Source organism: Schistocerca cancellata, chromosome 7, assembly GCF_023864275.1.
Source record: "Schistocerca cancellata isolate TAMUIC-IGC-003103 chromosome 7, iqSchCanc2.1, whole genome shotgun sequence".
NCBI classification, from domain to species: Eukaryota; Metazoa; Arthropoda; class Insecta; order Orthoptera; family Acrididae; genus Schistocerca; species Schistocerca cancellata.
The window spans coordinates 237,058,334-237,079,808 of record NC_064632.1 but is presented as its reverse complement, the minus strand read 5'-3'; positions in this window follow the sequence as shown (position 1 = coordinate 237,079,808).

Genomic DNA, 21,475 nt, shown 5'->3' with positions numbered 1-21,475 from the left:
TCTGCGGGCGCGGAGATATGGATACCTATCCGCTTAGGCAGCTGAACTTACCCTTCGGGGTCTCCCAGCCATTCATGCCATACAACTTTACTTTACTATCATTCCAGGATTTAATTACTGTCTCTTCGTTCTACATCCCTGCAAAAAACGTTTGTCCCTAGCACGGCTATCCCACACACACACCAGAAAAAAACAACACTTGGTGTAGCCAGACTGCAGTCCCAACAACATAGAATATCTCCCATTGTATACTCCTATCGAGATACTTCTCACATCTGGATCTATTTCTTTTGTATTGTTAGCATACGGTACGGGTGTAGAAGTAACCTTGTGTGACAGTACTGCACTGTACAGTCACATTAATGTGACCAACTGTAAAAACCTAAATAACCACCTTTTGCAGCGCGCAACGCTGCAAGACGTGCAGGACGAGTGTCAGCGAGGCTCTGAAGATAAGGCTCTGAAGGCACTGCCTGGGATGTGGAGCCATGCCGACCAGTTCGGTGGCCAGCAGCGCTAGGTTTCTCGGTTGAGAAACCATGGCGCGAGCAGACCGATCGTGGTGGTCCCACAGATTCTCGATTGAGTTTAATTCCGGGGAGCTTGGCAGCCAAGGAAGTACGTTAAACTGATCCTGGTAGTCTTCGAATGACATCCATAATCCGTAGCCCCCCCCCCCCCCGCCCCTAGTCACCTCAGAGCCGGTTTTGGATAGCGGAATTTTGCCATGCACAGTATACTTTAACCACGGCGGCACGCCAAAAGTTTAAAAAATTAGTAGTGAAATTTCCTGAAAGAAGAAAGCTGTCTGACGGGCCGAGATTCGAACTCGGAACCTTTGCCTTTTGCAGGCAAGTGCTCTACCGGCTGAGTTACCCAAGCACGACTCACGACCCGCCCTCACAGCTTTATTTCCGCCAGTACCTTATCTCCTTCCTTCCAAACTTCACAGAAGCTCTCCAACGAAACTTGCAGGACTAACACTCCTGGAAGAAAGGATATTGCGGAGACATGGCTTAGCCACAGCCTCCAATTCTTTAGTTCTGTTGCAAAAGGTGTATAGTTTCATGGAGTCTTGTAGTTAGTTCCACTATTTTAAATGTGATCCCAAAGGATCGAACTTATTTTCAGGACGTTGTAGGTCTCTGATGATTTCGTTGAGCTTCTCTCTCGTTATCTTATGAAACTAACAGGCTGTATTTTGAGAGAAGTCTGCATCTCTCAAACTGGATGGTTTTTAATCTTCGCCGGCCGCGGTGGTCTAGCGGTTCTAGGCGCTCAGTCCGGAACCGCGGGACAGCTACGGTCGCAGGTTCGAATCCTGCCTCGGACATGGATGTGTGTGATGTCCTTAGGTTAGTTTGGTTTAATTAGTTCTAAGTTCTAGGCGACTGATGACCTCAGAAGTTAAGTCGCATAGTGCTCAGAGCCATTTGAACCATTTTTTTGTTTTTAATCTTCAGTTAAGGAGTCGTTAAAGGTTACAGAAACCTTTTCTGAAGGTTGACGTACAGAAAGTCCTTTGTCATAAGAAACATAGCGAGTTGCAAAGCGTATATTAAGATATCCGACTCTTGGTTTTTTCCTTCAGGGAGGTTCCTTGAGAGAACTGTACAGAAATTTTTGGTTAGATACCTCCACATCATCGGCTTTTCAAACGTAATCCATTGTCCTTCTCAGTTTATCCATGTATTGTGATTACGCAAATATATAGTACGGCATGCGTATGGTGCCATTGTTATCTGTCTTGCAGCTTAAATACAAGAAGCGTTAATTGAAACCTTCCTCGAAGCAAATGTCATCTAACCGCAAGTTCAGCAGAAGTTATCAGCTTTATTGACACGTTTACGTGATATTATTATACGAGCCTGTTAATAGTACATTGCTAGCTGTGTTTTAGCGCTCACATATCTTTTTAGTTCTCACCAGCCTCAAACTCATTTACAGGTTTTTCTCGGTTAATAGATGAATTACAGAACTGGTAAATATTTCCAATAACGTATCCTTCTCTCTACTCCACTCTCGCTGGCAATGGGCAGCAACGGTCCACCCTACTAACTCGGTTAGGTGGTGGTGGTGGTTAGTGTTTAACGTCCCGTCGACAACGAGGTCATTAGAGACGGAGCGCAAGCTCGGGTTAGGGAAGGATTGGGAAGGAAATCGGCCGTGCCCTTTCAAAGGAACCATCCCGGCATTTGCCTGAAACTATTTAGGGAAATCACGGAAAACCTAAATCAGGATGGCCGGAGACGGGATTGAACCGTCGTCCTCCCGAATGCGAGTCCAGTGTGCTAACCACTGCGCCACCTCGCTCGGTAACTCGGTTAGGGAATGTTACTACGCATTAATACATAGAGACTGATTCATCGACTATATTCTTTGGTAAACAGCAACGGGTATTTCTGTCATAACTATAAATTAAAGTTATTTCCAACCCACTTCCGTGTTTCCCACCGAAGTTTTAAACAATAGGACTGTAAATAACTAATTCCTCCGATTTGGGGACTCTTTTCCCCTGGTCACAGATTGCTGAAATCTGGCTTAAAACAAGACATTTCTACGACACGCTGAGTTCACTTAAAGCAGAAAGTGAGAAGTATTTCAATACGTAAACAAACCATGATGAATATCCTGCTTATGTTGGATTTAAGAATCAGCGCAACGTCTTCGTTGTTCTAATTCTTCATAGAGAGTATATTGAAACATTATCTTTATAAAATGGTTAAATTGAAAATTTATAAACAGTCATAAAGTAACAAAATGCACGGTCTATTTTACACTTAAAGTATTCACTAGTTCGGAACGAACGTGTCATTTCTGTTTTTAATAATATGCATGGAAAACGTAGTCGTTGTTTTCGCTATTTTCAGACAGTTCAAATGGTTCAAATGCCTCCGAGCGCTATTGGACTTAACATCTGGGGTCATCAGTCCCCTAGAACTTAGAACTACTTAAACCTAACCAACCTAAGGCCATCACACACATCCTTGCCCGAGGCAGGATTCGAACCTGCGACTGTAGCAGTAGCGTGGTTCCGGACTGAAGCGTCTAGAACCGCTCGGGCACCGCGGCAGGCTTTCATACAGTTATTTCTTGTGTCTCCTGCATGATACAGGGCATGAATGAGAAATTACTAAAAGCGATTTTAACAACTCCCTTCCATGTCGACATTATGTAGACAGTGTGACATATGGAAGTTTTAGTCGGTTCCAGGAGGGTGCACGGGTAGCCGAAGTGGTTAAGGCGACCGCTCGCGATAACTGAGAAGTCCGGGTTCGAGTCCGGATCTGGCATAAATTTTCGTGTGCCACTATTGGGTATTAGACCTATACCTAACACAGCCGATGTCAAGGAATTCGCTATCAGTGAATTAAATTGGAATTATTTCTTACGGCTGTGGATCGTCGACAGTGCCTTTTCTCCAGGCATGTATTTAAGTCCCAAGCATGTTTTCCTCCCCAAGAATTTATACAAATGCTTGTATTTTTCAAATATACACATACGTACATTCATAACTTGCATAGGTCATTGATATATGTGCCTATTGTTAATACAAGGAAAGAAAGAGGCAGAGAGAGTGATCCGCACCTGTAACACAACTAGAGGGACTTCATCGATAATTTATTGTATCATCTCCAATTACGAGAAACCTTATTGATGCTATTAGTTTCCATTCTCAGAGGTCATTATGAGGCACAGTAAGTTTTCATTCACAGAATTTGCAATGATAAATAAATTATGTAGCACCCAAACTCGAAATGAGCGCCAATTCCTAAGGAAAAAACTATCACTTATTTTAGATTTTATGCATCATGTTCTGATACCCTGTTTACGATTAGCTCTTCACACTAGGATGACTTGCCGCAGTGGTTGTCGGGAGTGGCAGTTTCGATTGAAGTCGAATGGCCTCGGTCTCTGTCGACATCAAGAGCTTTCTCGGCGAAGCCAACCTAGTCAACCTTAGATAGCACACGAAGCTGTGTTCAGTGCTTCTGCGCTAACTATATTATTAGTTTCACTTTCAGGGTAGTGGAAGTTGTCCCTATTGAATGTAATCACAAGGCGACGTTAACAGGGGAACAGTGTGGCCACAGCAATGTCAGTGTTCTAGTACACAGTACTGAAAGCTAACTTTAGTGTTTGTGAGAACGAGTCCCAAGAGACAAATCCACAAATCATCTTCACCCTACTATCGAAACAGCTTCTCCCGTCAGCCACCGCGTCGAGCGTCTTCTAAGAGTGAACAGTGATTAACATGTATCCTAGCAAATACTGTGACTCAAAAACTTTTCTGTGTGATGATGACATGTGGCAGTTGAAAATAGTTGCAGTAATAAAGCTTTTTAAGCAACTTATTATGATAAAATGTCATTTTGGATAAGTTACGTCTACTGAAAATGTTAGAGGACTTTAATTGTCACATAACCGATGGTTCTGATCTCTGACGCTGGCGTGTTAGATCTTGAGACCGTCGTAAAAATAAAGAATGAAATCAGGTAAGGTTAATTTTTAAAATCTACATCAGCCTGTGACATACTCTCCTAATGTTACTTCTTGCCTGGCGTTCTCCGAAATGAAGATTCACCTTTCTCAGACGCCAATAACGTAATCTGCGATTTTGAGGCTGGCGAGAGCGAGACAGACGTGAGCGGCCGGCTTTGTGCACTTGATGTTATCTTTGGCCGTGGAGTAAACGGCGTTGTAGGCGCTCGGACACACGTTCATGTTTACGGCGCTATAAATACCCGTACTGCTGTCTGCGGGCGAACCGTGCCGCGGATGCTCTCGTGGCGTCTTCCGCGCTCACCGCGGCCGCTCTCTCTCTCTCTCTCTCTCTCTCTCTCTCTCTCTCTCTCTCTCTTCCCACGTCAGGTAGCCCACATCACCAGCCCCAACACAGGCGAACCTGTGTCACATTACTTCGCGCGTCTCTCGCTCGTGGACCTGCAGCACTGCATAGCGATTACTGGCTCGTTCGTAGGCGGCGGCAACTCAAAGGTACTCAGCTTGCTCTTATAGTAGCCAAAAGTTGTTGCTCACCTTGAGATGCTCATATCCAGAGTTTATTTCCGAACAGCCCTAGACCTGAGTAACGTAGAACTACATTAAAAAACTGTTGGGAAAACAACATCGGAACGAACATCATTTCTCTACATTATCTCCCTCAGACTGTTTGTTCTTGGTTGGCAAGCCTACTAAGTCTGGCCTTGTGGCGTAGCTCATTTCCACTCCTGAACCGCCTGCGCAAACTCGTCATCCCACAAAAACTTGGATACACGCAGGTGATCCTTTATCGGATCAAAAAGGTGAAAATCATTTGGGGCTACGTCAGATGGATGATCCACCTGTTCAGAGTCAAAATTTGAATGGACTGGATAGGTTCCCCAGGTATTTGAGGGCAGTCATTGTAGTAAATACACACGTTTCGAAAACTTAACTCCCTTCTTCACTTTTGCTTTGGATTTCAGACGCCACAGCAGTTAACGGTTTGCTGTCGCTATTCAGCGTCTGGCCTTTGAGAGTGTAATTAATGAGCGGTGGAGCTATCATATCGAAAAACACTCATCACAAAGCCCACCGGAACGTTCTTCGTCAGACACAAGTCCACATTTAAAGAAAAGGAGTTTTATTGAGCACATTTATTAGATCAAAAACGAAGATTATGATATTTAAAGTCCATATAAGCTGGTGACATACTCTCCTAATGTTGCTTCCTGCGAAGTATAAGGGACAGTCAAATGAAAACGAGACACATGGAAAAAAAACTGGCCATGTGCGAGTAGGACTCGCACACTAAGATTTCTGTACAGACTTAATTTCGTATATAGACAATTCATTCATTGCGGGAATCGAGAATCCGACCATTTTTGCCCGTTATCGACATTGATGACAGCAAAGACATGAAAGTAGAGCTCTCTGTCCAAAGCTATTGTGAGGTATCAGACATGGGATGCCGTCGTTGTCTTGTGGGCGTTCAGTGTCACTTTATTACTACGGTACAAGGTGACCGCCGGGATAAGCTGTCTCTGGAGTCGTCTGACTGTGGCAAAGCGCTGCAGTCTGCTGGTAAAGAGAGGCGCAGTGTCGTCTGCAAATTGCGCCTGGTGGACGTTCTTCTCTAGCGGTAGGGCAGTTTTTTGATGCAGATGTTGAATAGCACGGTGACAGGACCGAGTGCTGGGGGACTCCAAGGGAAAACAGTTTGGCACTAAAGCGTCGTCCTTCGATCGATACTGTTATCCGCCGATCTTGCGGATAGCTGTCGACGAGGTGTGTGTAACAATCCGGAACTGATGTTTGGAAAACAACCTTCTGGACGAATCATATCCTACATATTTTCCCAGTCCAGGAGGGCCACAGCCGTGGACTTCATGGAGTTGAAGTTACTGCTAACGTGCTCCACCACGCGAAAGACTTGCATTTCTGCGGACAATTTCTTCTGAAAGCCATATTTTTCGAGCCAAATAATTCTGTCTGCTGCAAGAGGTTGTTGAACGTGGTGGAGCACTACTCTTCGAGGATATTACTCATCGTAGTGAGAAAGACTGATCGGCTTATAGTTTGTGGCATACCGAAGATCCTTGGTTAGGGGAATAATTCTGGCAGTCTTCCATTGCGTTGGAGAACAGTTGAGCTGCAAACTCTTGTTAAACCTTGTGGTCCGAAGAACCAATAGCTTTCGCAGAGGCTGTTTTAGATTTTAATTTTTTTAAGCAGTCTCTGCCTGGAGCCGAGGTGTCTTTCTTCTTCCAAATGATATTCCTGATTTCTGTGGCAGTTGCGAATTGTGACAAGGTGTTTGTCGGTCACCCCGGAAATCACCAATAAAGTTCAGTGTTCTGTTACTCACGTCGTTCGTTAGCCTCGAGGTCATAGTCTGGGAGGCTGTTTCGTTTTTTATACATCTCAGCGGAGGCCTCCACCACTTGGAGAGGATCGTAGGACGGTGACTAGGCCGCTTTTCGGCTAAGGAGACGCCTACATTGCTTTCACTAGGTGCCATTCCTGTTTTTACAGGAGATGGAACGCCTCCATCTTATCGTCCATCTCTCAAGTCTCCACTCCGCCCGTCAAGACCTGAGATCTCGCTGGCGCCTGTGCATTTGACTCGTATCTAGTGCAATCCCCTACCCCCATGAACCATGGACCTTGCCGTTGGTTGGGAGGCTTGCGTGCCTCAGCGATACGGATGGCCGTACCGTAGGTGCAACCACAACGGAGGGGTATCTGTTGAGAGGCCGGACAAACGTATGGTTCCTGAAGGGGGGCAGCAGCCTTTTCAGTAGTTGCAGGGGCAAGTCTGGATGATTGACTGATCTGGCCTTGCCACACTAACCTAAACGGCCTTGCTGTGCTGGTACTGCGAACGGCTGAAAGCAAGCGGATACTACAGCCGTAACTTTTCCCGAGGGCATGCAGCTTTACTGTATGGTTAAATGATGATGGCGACCTCTTGGGTAAAATATTCCGGAGGTACAATAGTCCCCCATTCGGATCTCCGGGCGGGGAATACTCAGGAGGACGACGTTATCAGGAGAAAGAAAACTGGCGTTCTACGGATCGGAGCGTGGAATGTCAGATCCCTTAATCGGGCAGGTAAGTTAGAAAATTTAAAAAGGGAAATGGGTAGGTTAAAGTTAGATATAGTGGGAATTAGTGAAGTTCGGTGGCAGGAGGAACAAGACTTTTGGTCAGGTGAATGCAGGGTTATAAATACAAAATCAAATAGGAGTAATGCAGGAGTAGGTTTAATAATGAATAAAAAAATAGGACTGCGGGTAAGCTACTACCAACAGCATAGTGAACGCATTATTGTGGTCAACATAGAAAAGAAGACCATGCCTACTACAGTAGTACAAGTTTATATGCCTACTAGCTCTGCAGATGATGAAGAAATTGATGAAATGTATGATGAGATAAAAGAAATTGTTCAAGTAGTGAAGGGAGACGAAAATTTAATAGTCATGGGTGATTGGGATTCGAGAGTAGGAAAAGGGAGAGAAGGAAACATAGTGGGTGAATATGGATTGGGGGAGAGAAATGAAATAGGAAGCCGCCTGGTATAATTTTGCACAGAGCATAACTTAATTATAGCTAACACTTGGTTCAGGAATCATAAAAGAAGGTTGTATACGTGGAAGAATCCTGGAGATACTAGAAGTTATCAGATAGATTATATAATGGTAAGACAGAGATTTAGGAACCAGGTTTTAAATTGTAAGACATTTCCAGGGGCAGATGTGGACTGCGACCACAATCTATTGGTTATGAACTGTAGATTAAAACTGAAGAAACAGCAAAAAGGTGGGAATTTAAGGAGATGGGACCTGGATAAACTGACTAAACCAGAGGTTGTACAGAGTTTCAGGGCGGGCATAAGGGAACAATTGACAGGAATGGGGGAAAGAAACACAGTAGAAGAAGAATGGGTAGCTTTGAGGGATGAAGTAGTGAAAGCAGCAGACGATCAAGTAGGTAAAAAGACGAGGGCTAGTAGAAATCCTTGGGTAACAGAAGAAATATTGAATTTAATTGATGAAAGGAGAAAATATAAAAACGCAGAAAATGAAGCAGACAAAAGGGAATACAAAGGTCTCAAAAATGAGATCGACAGGAAGTGCAAAATGGCTAAGCAGGGATGGCTAGAGGACAAATGTAAGGATGTAGAGGCTTATCTCACTAGGGGTAAGATAGATACTGCCAACAGGAAATTTAAAGAGACCTTTGGAGAAAAGAGAACCACTTGTATGAATATAAAGAGCTCAGATGGAAACCCAGTTCCAAGCAAAGAAGGGAAAGCAGAAAGGTGGAAGGAGTATATGAAGGGTCTATACGAGGGTGATGTACTTGCGGACAATATTATGGAAATGGAAGAAGATGTAGATGAAGATGAAATGGAAGATACGACACTGCGTGAAGAGTTTGACAGGGCACTGAAAGACCTGAGTCGAAACAAGGCCCCGGGAGTAGACAACATTCCATTGGAACAACTGACGGCCTTGGGAGAGCCAGTCCTAACAAAACTCTACCATCTGGTGAGCAAGATGTATGAGACAGGCGAAATACCCTCAGACTTCAAGAAATAATAAAATAATTCCAATCCCAAAGAAAGCAGGTGTTGACAGATGTGAAAATTACCGAACTATCAGTTTAATCAGCCACAGCTGCAAAATACTAACGCGTATTCTTTACAGACGAATGGAAAAAGTGATAGAAGCCGACCTCGGCGAAGATCAATTTGGATTCCGCAGAAATGTTGGAACATGTGAGGCAATACTGACCCTACGACTTACCTTAGAAAATAGATTAAGGAAAGGCAAACCTACATTTTTAGCATTTGTAGACATAGAGAAAGTTTTTGACAATGTTGACTGGAATACTCTCTTTCAAATTCTGAAGGTGGCAGGGGTAAAATACAGGGAGCGAAAGGCTATTTACAATTTGTATAGAAACCAGATGGCAGATATAAGAGTCGAGGGGCATGAAAGGGAAGCAGTGGTTGGGAAGGGAGTGAGACAGGGTTGTATCCTGTCGCCGATGTTATTCAATCTGTATATTGAGAAAGCAGTGAAGGAAACAAAAGAATAATTCGAAGTAGGTATTAAAGTCCATGGAGAAAAAATAAAAACATTGAGGTTCGCCGATGACATTGTAATTCTGTCAGAGACATCAAAGGACTTGGAAGAGCAGTTGAACGGAATGGACAGTGTCTTGAAAGGAGGGTATAAGATGAACATCAACAAAAGCAAAACGAGGATAATGGAATGTAGTCGAATTAGGTCGGGTGATGGTGAGGGAATTGGATTAGGAAATGAGACACTTAAAGTAGTAAAGGTGTTTTGCTATTTGGGGAGCAAAATAACTGATGATGGTCGAAGTAGAGAGGATATAAAATGTAAGCTGGCAATGGCAAGGAAAGCGTTTCTGAAGAAGAGAAATTTGTTAACATCGAGTATAGATTTCAGTGTCAGGAAGTCGTTTCTGAAAGTATTTGTATGGAGTGTAGCCATGTATGGAAGTGAAACATGGACGATAAATAGTTTGGACAAGAAGAGAATAGAAGCTTTCGAAATGTGGTGCTACAGAAGAATGCTGAAGATTAGATGGGTAGATCACATAACTAATGAGAAGGTATTGAACAGAATTGGGGAGAAGAGGAGTTTGTGGCACAACTTGACAAGAAGAAGGGACCGGAGATTCAGAAGGATGTAGGCTGCTGTAGGTACTGGGAGATGAAGAAGCTTGCACAGGATAGAGTAGCATGGAGAGCTGCATCAAACCAGTCTCAGGACTGAAGACAACAACAACAACAACATAGTGCATTCCGATACGCCTGCCACTTCCGCCGATATCTACACTCCTGGAAATTGAAATAAGAACATCGTGAATTCATTGTCCCAGGAAGGGGAAACTTTATTGACACATTCCTGGGGTCAGATACATCACATGATCACACTGACAGAACCACAGGCACATAGACACAGGCAACAGAGCATGCACAATGTCGGCACTAGTACAGTGTATATCCACCTTTCGCAGCAATGCAGGCTGCTATTCTCCCATGGAGACGATCGTAGAGATGCTGGATGTAGTCCTGTGGAACGGCTTGCCATGCCATTTCCACCTGGCGCCTCAGTTGGACCAGCGTTCGTGCTGGACGTGCAGATTGCGTGAGACGACGCTTCATCCAGTCCCAAACATGCTCAATGGGGGACAGATCCGGAGATCTTGCTGGCCAGGGTAGTTGACTTACACCTTCTAGAGCACGTTGGGTGGCACGGGATACATGCGGACGTGCATTGTCCTGTTGGAACAGCAAGTTCCCTTGCCGGTCTAGGAATGGTAGAACGATGGGTTCGATGACGGTTTGGATGTACCGTGCACTATTCAGTGTCCCCTCGACTATCACCAGTGGTGTACGGCCAGTGTAGGAGATCGCTCCCCACACCATGATGCCGGGTGTTGGCCCTGTGTGCCTCGGTCGTATGCAGTCCTGATTGTGGCGCTCACCTGCACGGCGCCAAACACGCATACGACCATCATTGGCACCAAGGCAGAAGCGACTCTCATCGCTGAAGACGACACGTCTCCATTCGTCCCTCCATTCACGCCTGTCGCGACACCACTGCAGGCGGGCTGCACGATGTTGGGGCGTGAGCGGAAGACGGCCTAACGGTGTGCGGGACCGTAGCCAAGCTTCATGGAGACGGTTGCGAATGGTTCTCGCCGATACCCCAGGAGCAACAGTGTCCCTAATTTGCTGGGAAGTGGCGGTGCGGTCCCCTACGGCACTGCGTAGGATCCTACGGTCTTGGCGTGCATCCGTGCGTCGCTGCGGTCCGGTCCCAGGTCGACGGGCACGTGCACCTTCCGCCGACCACTGGCGACAACATCGATGTACTGTGGAGACCTCACGCCCCACGTGTTGAGCAATTCGGCGGTACGTCCACCCGGCCTCCCGCATGCCCACTATACGCCCTCGCTCAAAGTCCGTCAACTGCACATACGGTTCACGTCCACGCTGTCGCGGCATGCTACTAGTGTTAAAGACTGCGATGGAGCTCCGTATGCCACGGCAAACTGGCTGACACTGACGGCGGCGGTGCACAAATGCTGCGCAGCTAGCGCCATTCGACGGCCAACACCGGGTTCCTGGTGTGTCCGCTGTGCCGTGCATGTGATTATTGCTTGTACAGCCCTCTCGCAGTGTCCGGAGCAAGTATGGTGGGCCTGTCACACCGGTGTCAATGTGTTCTTTTTTCCATTTCCAGGAGTGTATTCCTCCGATGACGTAACTCCTGAATGAGTGGCGCGACGAATCGCTGTTTGCCCTTCCTGAAGACGTATTCGATCGCTATGGCTATGTCCTCTTTCGATCTCAAGATTAGCGTGGGACAAATCGTGTTCGTCAGGATTCGCCTATATTGGTTCTAGTCCGTTGTCTTCTTGGATAGAGTGATTCTGTGTAGGACGGCTAGCACTGGACAGTGGTCGGAGATAAGATCGTTGATTATCGTTAAGTTCAATTTCCACTAGCACGTTTTTAGTAATGACGATGTCGAGGATGGATATCTGGATGGTGTCGACTGTTGAATGGCAAGTGCGCGGTATCCCGCAGGCCCTGTACTTCCAGGCCTTGTGCCAAGGCTAGGAGTTGGCGTTCCGTTCTGCTGGTGCTGTTAGAGTTTCAGAGCTGCCGTTTGGCTTTTTAACTCCCCAAAAATGAAAGTAGACTCTGTAAGGGAGGTGAGTGCTTCCACCTCTTGCCGGTGTAGGTCACTGAGGAGGAGGTATGCTGCCAAGGACGTGGCATTGCCCATGTTCGAATTCTACTGTAGCAGCCTCTCTCTGGGCTAGCGGTGGCAGCTCCTCTTGGTGGTGGGTGAATGAGCGGCGTAAGAACACGCCCCCCCCCCCCCCCCTGTCGTGCCTGTCAATTCCATAGGATACCATATTAGACAGTCATAAAGGTTCGTTCCCATGGAGTTGTTTCGCTCGGAAGTAGAACGTTCACATTGTGCATCGTGATGTACTGTTCCACTTCGATCTTTTTCTGTTTTACTCCGTTGGTGTTCCAAATTACCATGGCTATGTCTCGTAAGTTGTCTTGCCAAGATTTTGCTCGTAGCGTCTGATGTTTGTTTTATTAAGTTATATGTTCCGTAGGATTGCGCCAGTGGTCTAGGGGTAGCGTCTTTGATAAGTAATCGAAACGTCCTCGGACCCGGGTTCGAACCCCGTCACAGCTTAAGTTTTGAATAAAAATCATCAACAATAGAGACTTCCGGCATAAGAAGACACCCTCATTCAGCCAACGGCCTTGTCAAAGAGGGTGGTGGAGCGGATATTGGTTCAGGGCACTGTCTTGCCCTTGGGGTGGGATACTGCTCCTAAAGGCGGAATAGTAAGCAATGATCAACGACATAAGAATGCAGCAAGCAATGGAAACCACTGCATTAAAGACGCCCGTAGGACGTGTGGTCTGTAATTGAAAAAGTATCGTGGAGGTCTCTCCATTGGCAAAAGATTCTGGAATAGTCCCTCATTCGGATCTCCGGAAGGTGACCATAAGGAAAAGACTGAATATTACAGTTAACATCTTAGTCAGGCAGAGATTCCGAAATCAGATATTGGATTGTAACACGTACCCAGGAGCAGATACAGACTCAATTCACAATTTAGTAATGATGAAGAGAAGGCTGAAATTTGAGAGACTACTCAGGAAGAATCGCACAAAGAAAGACATACGCTTGAACTGATCAGAGGCTGTAGACACTGCAATGACGAATAGTTCAGTAGAAGAGGAATGGGCATCTTTAAAGGGGAAAGTCACAGAAATTGGAAAGAAAACCGTAGGTCCAAGGAAGATAACTGCGGAGGAACCATGAATAATAGACGAAATACTTCAGCTGGTCGATGAAAGAAGGATGTACAAAAATGTTCAGGGAAATTCGGGAATAGTGAAATACAAGTCTCTGAGAAATGAAATAATCAGGAAGCGCAGGGAAGGTTAAACGAAATGACTACATAAAAAATGTAAAGATATCGAAAGAGAAATAGTTGTCGGAAGGACTGACTCAGCATATAGGAAACTTAAAACAACCTTTTGTGAAATTAAAAACAGGGGTGGTAACATTAAGAGGGCAATGGGAATTTCAATGTCAAACGCAGAGGAGAGCGGATTGATGGAAAGAGTACATTGAAGGCCATTATGAGGGGGAAGACTTGTCTAATGACGTGATAGAAGAAGAAGCAGGAGTGGATATAGAAGAGATATGGGATCCAGTATTAAAATCAGAATTTAAAAGGTCTTTGGAGGACTTAAGATCAAATAAGACAAAAGGGATAGACAACATTCCATCAGAATTTCTAAAATCGTTGGGTGAAGTGGCAACAAAACGAATATACATGTTGGTGTGTAGCGTGTATGGGACTGGCAATATACCATCAAAATATCGGAAAAGCATCATCCACACAATTCCGATGATAGCAAGAGCCGACAAGTCCGAGGATTATCGCACAATCAGCTGAACAGCTGATGCATCCACGTTGCTGACAAGAATAATATACAGAAGAACGGAAAACAAAACTGAGCATGTGTTAGATGACGGTCACTTTGGCTTTAGGAAAAGTAAGGGCACCAAAGAGGCAGTTCTGACGTGTGGTTGATAACGGAAGCAAGACTGGAGAAAAATCAAGACACGTTCACAGGATTTGTCGACCTGGAAAAATCGTTCGACAATGTCAAATGGTGCAAGATGGCTGAAATACTAAGAAAAATAGGAGTAAACTATAGGGAAAGACTAGTAATATACAATAACCAAGAGGAAACAATAATACCAAAAGACCAATCACGAAGTGGCTGGATTAAAAAGGGTGTAAGACAGGGATATACTCTTTCACCCGTACTTTTCAATCTATACATCAAAGAAGCAGTGAGGGAAATAAAAGAAAGGCTCAAGAAAGGGAGTAAAATTCAGGGTGAAAGGATATCAATGATAAGATTCGCTGATGACATTGCTACCCTCAGTGAAAGTGAAGAACGATTGCAGAGTGTTTTGAATGGAATGAACAGTCTAATGAGTACAGAATATGGATTGAGAGTAAATCGAAGAAAGATTAAAGTAATGATAAGTAGCAGAAATGAGAACAGGGAAAAACTTAACATTATAATTGGGGATCAAAAAGTAGACGAAGTTAAGGAATTCTGCTACCGAGGCACAAAATAACCTATGACGGACGGAGTAAGGAGAACGTAAAATATCACTGAGTCAGAAATGGGATCAGTAACTTTACAAATAACTGGGCGTAACGATTTGGGGAAATATAAAATGGAATGATTGCATACCCTCAATCGTAGGTAAAGTAGTGGCAGAGTTCATTTCATTGGCAGGCAGGATAATGGAAAAATGCAGTCAGTCGTCAAAAGAGATTGCTTACAGAACACTGGTGTGACTCATCCTAGAATACTAATAATGCGTTTTTCAACCGAACCAGGAATAATTAAAAGGGGATATTAAACTTACACAAAATAAGACAGCACTAAGGGTCAAAGAGGTTGCGATTACGGGGGGTGGGGGGCGTGACAAACTTAGACTGGCGGATGCTTCATGAAAGACACTAATGTCCCGCAAAAGAATACTTACAAAGTTTCAAGAACCCGAAGATAGTCAGACTAGTTACAACACGCACAGAGACATTTAACCAGTCATCTTCCTGCGGTCCCTACGCACAGCAGAAAGAATCCCTAGTACGTGGTAAAACGGGAGATACTCTTCCATACACTTCACAGTGGTTTCCAGAGTACAGATGTGGATGTGAATACAGTCTGAACAGTAGGACAGAAATACTGCATCGCTTCCAGATTTCTGAGTGGTTTGATGAGGTCTGCCACGACTTCCTCCCCTGTGCCTACGTCTTCTTCTCACTGTAGCAGTTATAGTCAACATTTTCATTATTTGTTGAATATATTCCATTCCTTATGTTCCTGTATAGTTTTTGTTCCATATGTCTCCCTCTAGTACCATGGAATTTATTCATTGAAGCCTTAGATCATTTATCATCCTGACCCTTCTTCTAGTCAGTATTTTACTCATGTCCCTTTCTTCGCCGATTCTGCAGAGAACGTAACTCCATATATCCTACGAGTCACCTCAAGTTTTAGCACCCTTTTGTAACACCACATCTAAAATGCTTCGATTCTCTTCTGGTTTACTTGCAGCCTGTGATTCATCTCCATACAATGTTGTGCTCCTCAAGTACAGTCTCACAAATGCCCTCCTCATATAAGGTCTGTGAGACCTTAACCTTCTTTAGCAAGAAATGCCTTGTTTGAATTTGCTAGTCTGCTTCTTATATCCGTCGTACTTCCTCCGGTATTCGTTACTTTGTTTCCAGTGTAGCAAAATTCCTTCAATTCGTTTACGACGCAGTTCCCAATATTTACGTAAAGTTAACGCTAATGTCACTCCCGCTCCTCATCCTACTTTTGCCTGCTTTAATTTTCTCTCAGTCCATAATGAACCAATATGACAAAAGTCTTGGAATAGCTCCTAATATCGTGTAAGACCTCCTTCTGGCGGCGTAGTGCAGCAGCTTACCGTGCCATAGACTGAACACGTCGTTGGAAGTCCCCAACTGAAATACTGAGCCATGCTACCTCTGTAGCCTTCCATAATTGTGCAAGTGCCGCCGGCTCAAGATTTTACGCACTAACTGACCTCTCGATTATGTCCCATAAATGTTCGATTGGATTCATGTCTGGCAATCTGGGTAGCCAAATAATCCGCTCGAACTACCCAGGATGTTCTTCAAACGTGAACAATTGTGGCCCAGGAACATGGAGCATTGTCATCCATAAAAATTCCTTCGTTGTTTGGGAACGTGAAGTCCATGAATGGCTGAAAATGGCCTCCAGATAGCCAAACATAACCATTTCCGGTGAATGATCGGTCCAGTTAACTAGAGGACCCAGTTCATTCCATGTAAACGAAGCCCACACCACCACCAGCTTGCACAGTGCCTTGCTGACAACTTGGGTCCATGGCTTTGTGGGGTGTGCGCCACAGTCGACCCATACCATCAGCCTCTTACCAATTGACTTGCCAATCTGGACTTATCTGACGAGGCCACGGTTTTCTAATCGTCAGCTGTCCAATCGATATGGTCACGAGTCCAGGAGACGCGCTTCAGGTCCAGGAGAGGCGCTGTAGGCAGTGTCGTGCTGTTAGCAAAGGCACTCGCGTTGGTCGTCTGCTGCATTGCCCATTAACGCCAAAATCGCCTCTCTGGCGTAAGGGTCATTCCATGTCAAATCATCCAGGTCATGACACCCGTTATCTAGTCGTGAACGGAGATTTTGCGTACTGCTTTTGTATCCAATATCATGAACTTTAGCCAACTTTTACTGCTTTGTATCCGTTCCGTTGGTAGCAATCGCTGAAAGTTTGATTCAATGCGTTACCTCAAAGCAAACTGTAACAATTTTAAAATTGGCTGCAGGTTTTAAATAAAAAATGGTATGCTGACCGATTTTTCCCCGAGTATCCTTTCGGACATGTAGTTTCCGAAAACATGTTAGAATTGCCCAAATAAAGTTTTCGGGAGGGGGCGATTGTCCAAAATATTTTTTCTAATTTAACAATAAAATTAAATAAAATTAATTTACAAAAAAAATGGCTCTGAGCACTATGGGACTTAACATCTATGGTCATCAGTCCCCTAGAACTTAGAACTACTTAAACCTAACTAACCTAAGGACAGCACACAACACCCAGCCATCACGAGGCAGAGAAAATCCCTGACCCCGCCGGGAATCGAACCCGGGAACCCGGGCGTGGGAAGCGAGAACGCTACCGCACGACCACGAGATGCGGGCGAATTAATTTACAAAAATTTAATTGGACAATTCTAACATGTTTTCAGAAACTACACACCCGAAAGGATATTCACGGAAAAAATTGTCACCATACCATTTTTGTTTAAAAACTACAGCCAATTTTCAAACTTTTATAGTTTGCTTTGAAGTAACGCATTGCATGAAACTTTCAGCAATACAGGATGAGTCACCTAACGTTACCGCTGGATATATTTCGTAAACCACATCAAATACTGACGAACCGATTCCACAGACCGAACGTGAGGAGAGGGGCTAGTGTAATTGTTTAATAGAAACCATACAAAAATGCACGGAAGTATGTTTTTAACACAAACCTAGGTTTTTTTAAATGGAACCACGTTAGTTTTGTTACCACATTTGAACATATAAACAAATACGTAATCAGTGCCGTTTGTTGCATTGTAAAATGTTAATTACATCCGGAGATATTGTAACCTAAAGTTGACGCTTGAGTACCACTCCTCCGCTGTTCGATTGTGTGTATCGGAGAGCACTGCAACATACATCGCGTTTCTACAGAATGATCTGCCAACGTTGCTCGAAAATGTCTCACTGGAAACGCGTCGACGTATGTGGTATCAGCTTGATGGTGCACCTGCACATTCCGCAATTAACACTAGGCTGACCCTTGACAGGATGTTCACGGGCGTTTCATAGGACGTGGAGGACGCATAAATTGGCCAGCCCGTTCTCCTGATCTTACACCTCTGGACTTCTTTCTGTGGGGTACGTTAAAGGAGAATGTGTACCGTGATGTGCCTACAACCCCAGAGGATATGAAACAACGTATTGTGGCAGCCTGCGGCGACATTACACCAGATGTACTGCGGCGTGTACGACATTCATTACGCCAGAGATTGCAATTGTGTGCAGCGAATGATGGCCACCACATTGAACATCTATTGGCTTCACATGTCGGGACACACTCTATTCCACTCCGTAATTGAAAACGGAAACCACGTGTGTACGTGGGCCTCACCCCTCATGGTAATGTACATGTGCGTCAGTGAAAAAGACCAATAAAAACGTGTTAGCATGTGGACGTAATGTGCTGTTCCAGTCTCTTCTGTACCTAAGGGCCATCACCGTTCCCTTTGGATCCCTACGTAATTCGGTGCTCTGCGATACACACGATCGAACAGCGGATGAGTGGTATTCAAGCGTCAACTTTAGGTTACAATATCTCCGGATGTAATTAACATTTTACAATGCAACAAACGGCACTGATTACGTATTTGTTTATATGTTCAGGTGTGGTAACAAAACTAACGGGGTTCCATTAAAAAAAACGTAGGTTTGTGTTAAAAAACATACTTTCGTGCGTTTTTGTATGGTTTGTATTAAACAATTACACTAGCCCCTCCCCTCACGTTCGGTCTGTGGAATCGGTTCGTCAGTATGTGATGTGGTTTACGAAATACATCCAGCGGTAACGTTAGGTGGCTCATCCTGTACATGTCCTGGAGAGAAATATAATTACTACCCAAGAGACATTAACAGCATAAGTGCACATAACGATATACAAATTGAACCAAAATTGCAATATATGAAACAAAATTACACATTATAAAATATAGGGCAACCTGTAAATTACACTCCTGGAAATGGAAAAAAGAACACATTGACACCGGTGTGTCAGACCCACCATACTTGCTCCGGACACTGCGAGAGGGCTGTACAAGCAATGATCACACGCACGGCACAGCGGACACACCAGGAACCGCGGTGTTGGCCGTCGAATGGCGCTAGCTGCGCAGCATTTGTGCACCGCCGCCGTCAGTGTCAGCCAGTTTGCCGTGGCATACGGAGCTCCATCGCAGTCTTTAACACTGGTAGCATGCCGCGACAGCGTGGACGTGAACCGTATGTGCAGTTGACGGACTTTGAGCGAGGGCGTATAGTGGGCATGCGGGAGGCCGGGTGGACGTACCGTCGAATTGCTCAACACGTGGGGCGTGAGGTCTCCACAGTACATCGATGTTGTCGCCAGTGGTCGGCGGAAGGTGCACGTGCCCGTCGACCTGGGACCGGACCGCAGCGACGCACGGATGCACGCCAAGACCGTAGGATCCTACGCAGTGCCGTAGGGGCCGGCACCGCCACTTCCCAGCAAATTAGGGACACCGTTGCTCCTGGGGTATCGGCGAGGACCATTCGCAACCGTCTCCATGAAGCTGGGCTACGGTCCCGCACACCGTTAGGCCGTCTTCCGCTCACGCCCCAACATCGTGCAGCCCGCCTCCAGTGGTGTCGCGACAGGCGTGAATGGAGGGACGAATGGAGACGTGTCGTCTTCAGCGATGAGAGTCGCTTCTGCCTTGGTGCCAATGATGGTCGTATGCGTGTTTGGCGCCGTGCAGGTGAGCGCCACAATCAGGACTGCATAAGACCGAGGCACACAGGGCCAACACCCGGCATCATGGTGTGGGGAGCGATCTCTTACACTGGCCGTACACCACTGGTGATCGTCGAGGGGACACTGAATAGTGCACGGTACATCCAAACCGTCATCGAACCCATCGTTCTAACATTCCTAGACCGGCAAGGGAACTTGCTGTTCCAACAGGACAATGCACGTCCGCATGTATCCCGTGCCACCCAACGTGCTCTAGAAGGTATAAGTCAACTACCCTGGCCAGCAAGATCTCCGGATCTGTCCCCCATTGAGCATGTTTGGGACTGGATGAAGCGTCGTCTCACGCGGTCTGCGCGTCCAGCACGAACGCTAGTCCAACTGAGGCGCCAGGTGGAAATGGCATGGCAAGCCGTTCCACAGGACTACATCCAGCATCTCTACGATCGTCTCCATGGGAGAATAGCAGCCTGCATTGCTGCGAAAGGTGGATATACACTGTACTAGTGCCGACATTGTGCATGCTCTGTTGCCTGTGTCTATGTGCCTGTGGTTCTGTCAGTGTGATCATGTGATGTATCTGACCCCAGGAATGTGTCAATAAAGTTTCCCCTTCCTGGGACAATGAATTCACGGTGTTCTTATTTCAATTTCCAGGAGTGTACATGACACATGAACACTTTCTTACCTCTTCCATAACCAATTTACCTCAATGTAAAAATACATAGCATTTTGTTTATAATATTTAAGCATTTTGTCCTAAGCCAGTATTGTCAACACTGCACAAAATGCTGGTGCTGCAATCTGCATTCAAGTTGATTCGGAACTATATATGTGACGAGACATTTTGATGCTTAGATAATATTTTTTTCTATGAGGACCACTTTTCTTCCACCAACTTTGAGGACTCTTTGCTCAGAGAATAAGTACGACCTGTTGCTGTGGTGATACCAACTTCACACAGAATTTGAGAGAAAGAAACATCACAAACATTATTATCAGGCCAATACAAGGACGGGGATGGTCCATGAGGATGCATGAACCATACTGTGACATCTCCTTCGTCACAATTCACCTTCTCAACAATTTCCAAATACCAAGAAGAGTTAAATGCACATGCAACATAGCAGTTGGGGTGCGCCGTGCATTCTGGCATTAGTGGCGGAAGTGCATCTGAGAAATCATGCACGATACTAAAATCCGTATCACAGCTCAGTCTTTTTGTTCCAGTCTTGGTTGTTGATATTGGCACAACGTGACGCATAGATCGTGCTCCAGGAATTGTTTTTGCATATCTGAAGCACTGAGAAAGGTATTGTCTGATTTATACCATTTCATCTTTTGAAACAAAGAGAACTGAAATGCCTTGTGGGTTCTCGCGACAGAATTCAAATACCTGTGAAGCTGTAAGTATTTGATCTTTATAAACTCTTTACAAACTTGTTTTTGTGACTAGTCTTTTAACAGTGCCACCAATACCGTCATTGGGAGATATGCCATGGCTGGTAGCAAAAAAGGGCCAGTTGCACGTTATGTTGAAGTCGTGTTCATGGTAGCAGATATTTCTGGAATTATTACAATTTTTATATTGTGCAGCACAACCATCAGTGAAATATTCAACATACGCAAGATGAATTTCTCTAAATGCACACTTTAAAAAATTCAATACAGTCTTCTGAGTGTGGTACACCAAACAATACAAATACTTTTTGCATGAAACTGTT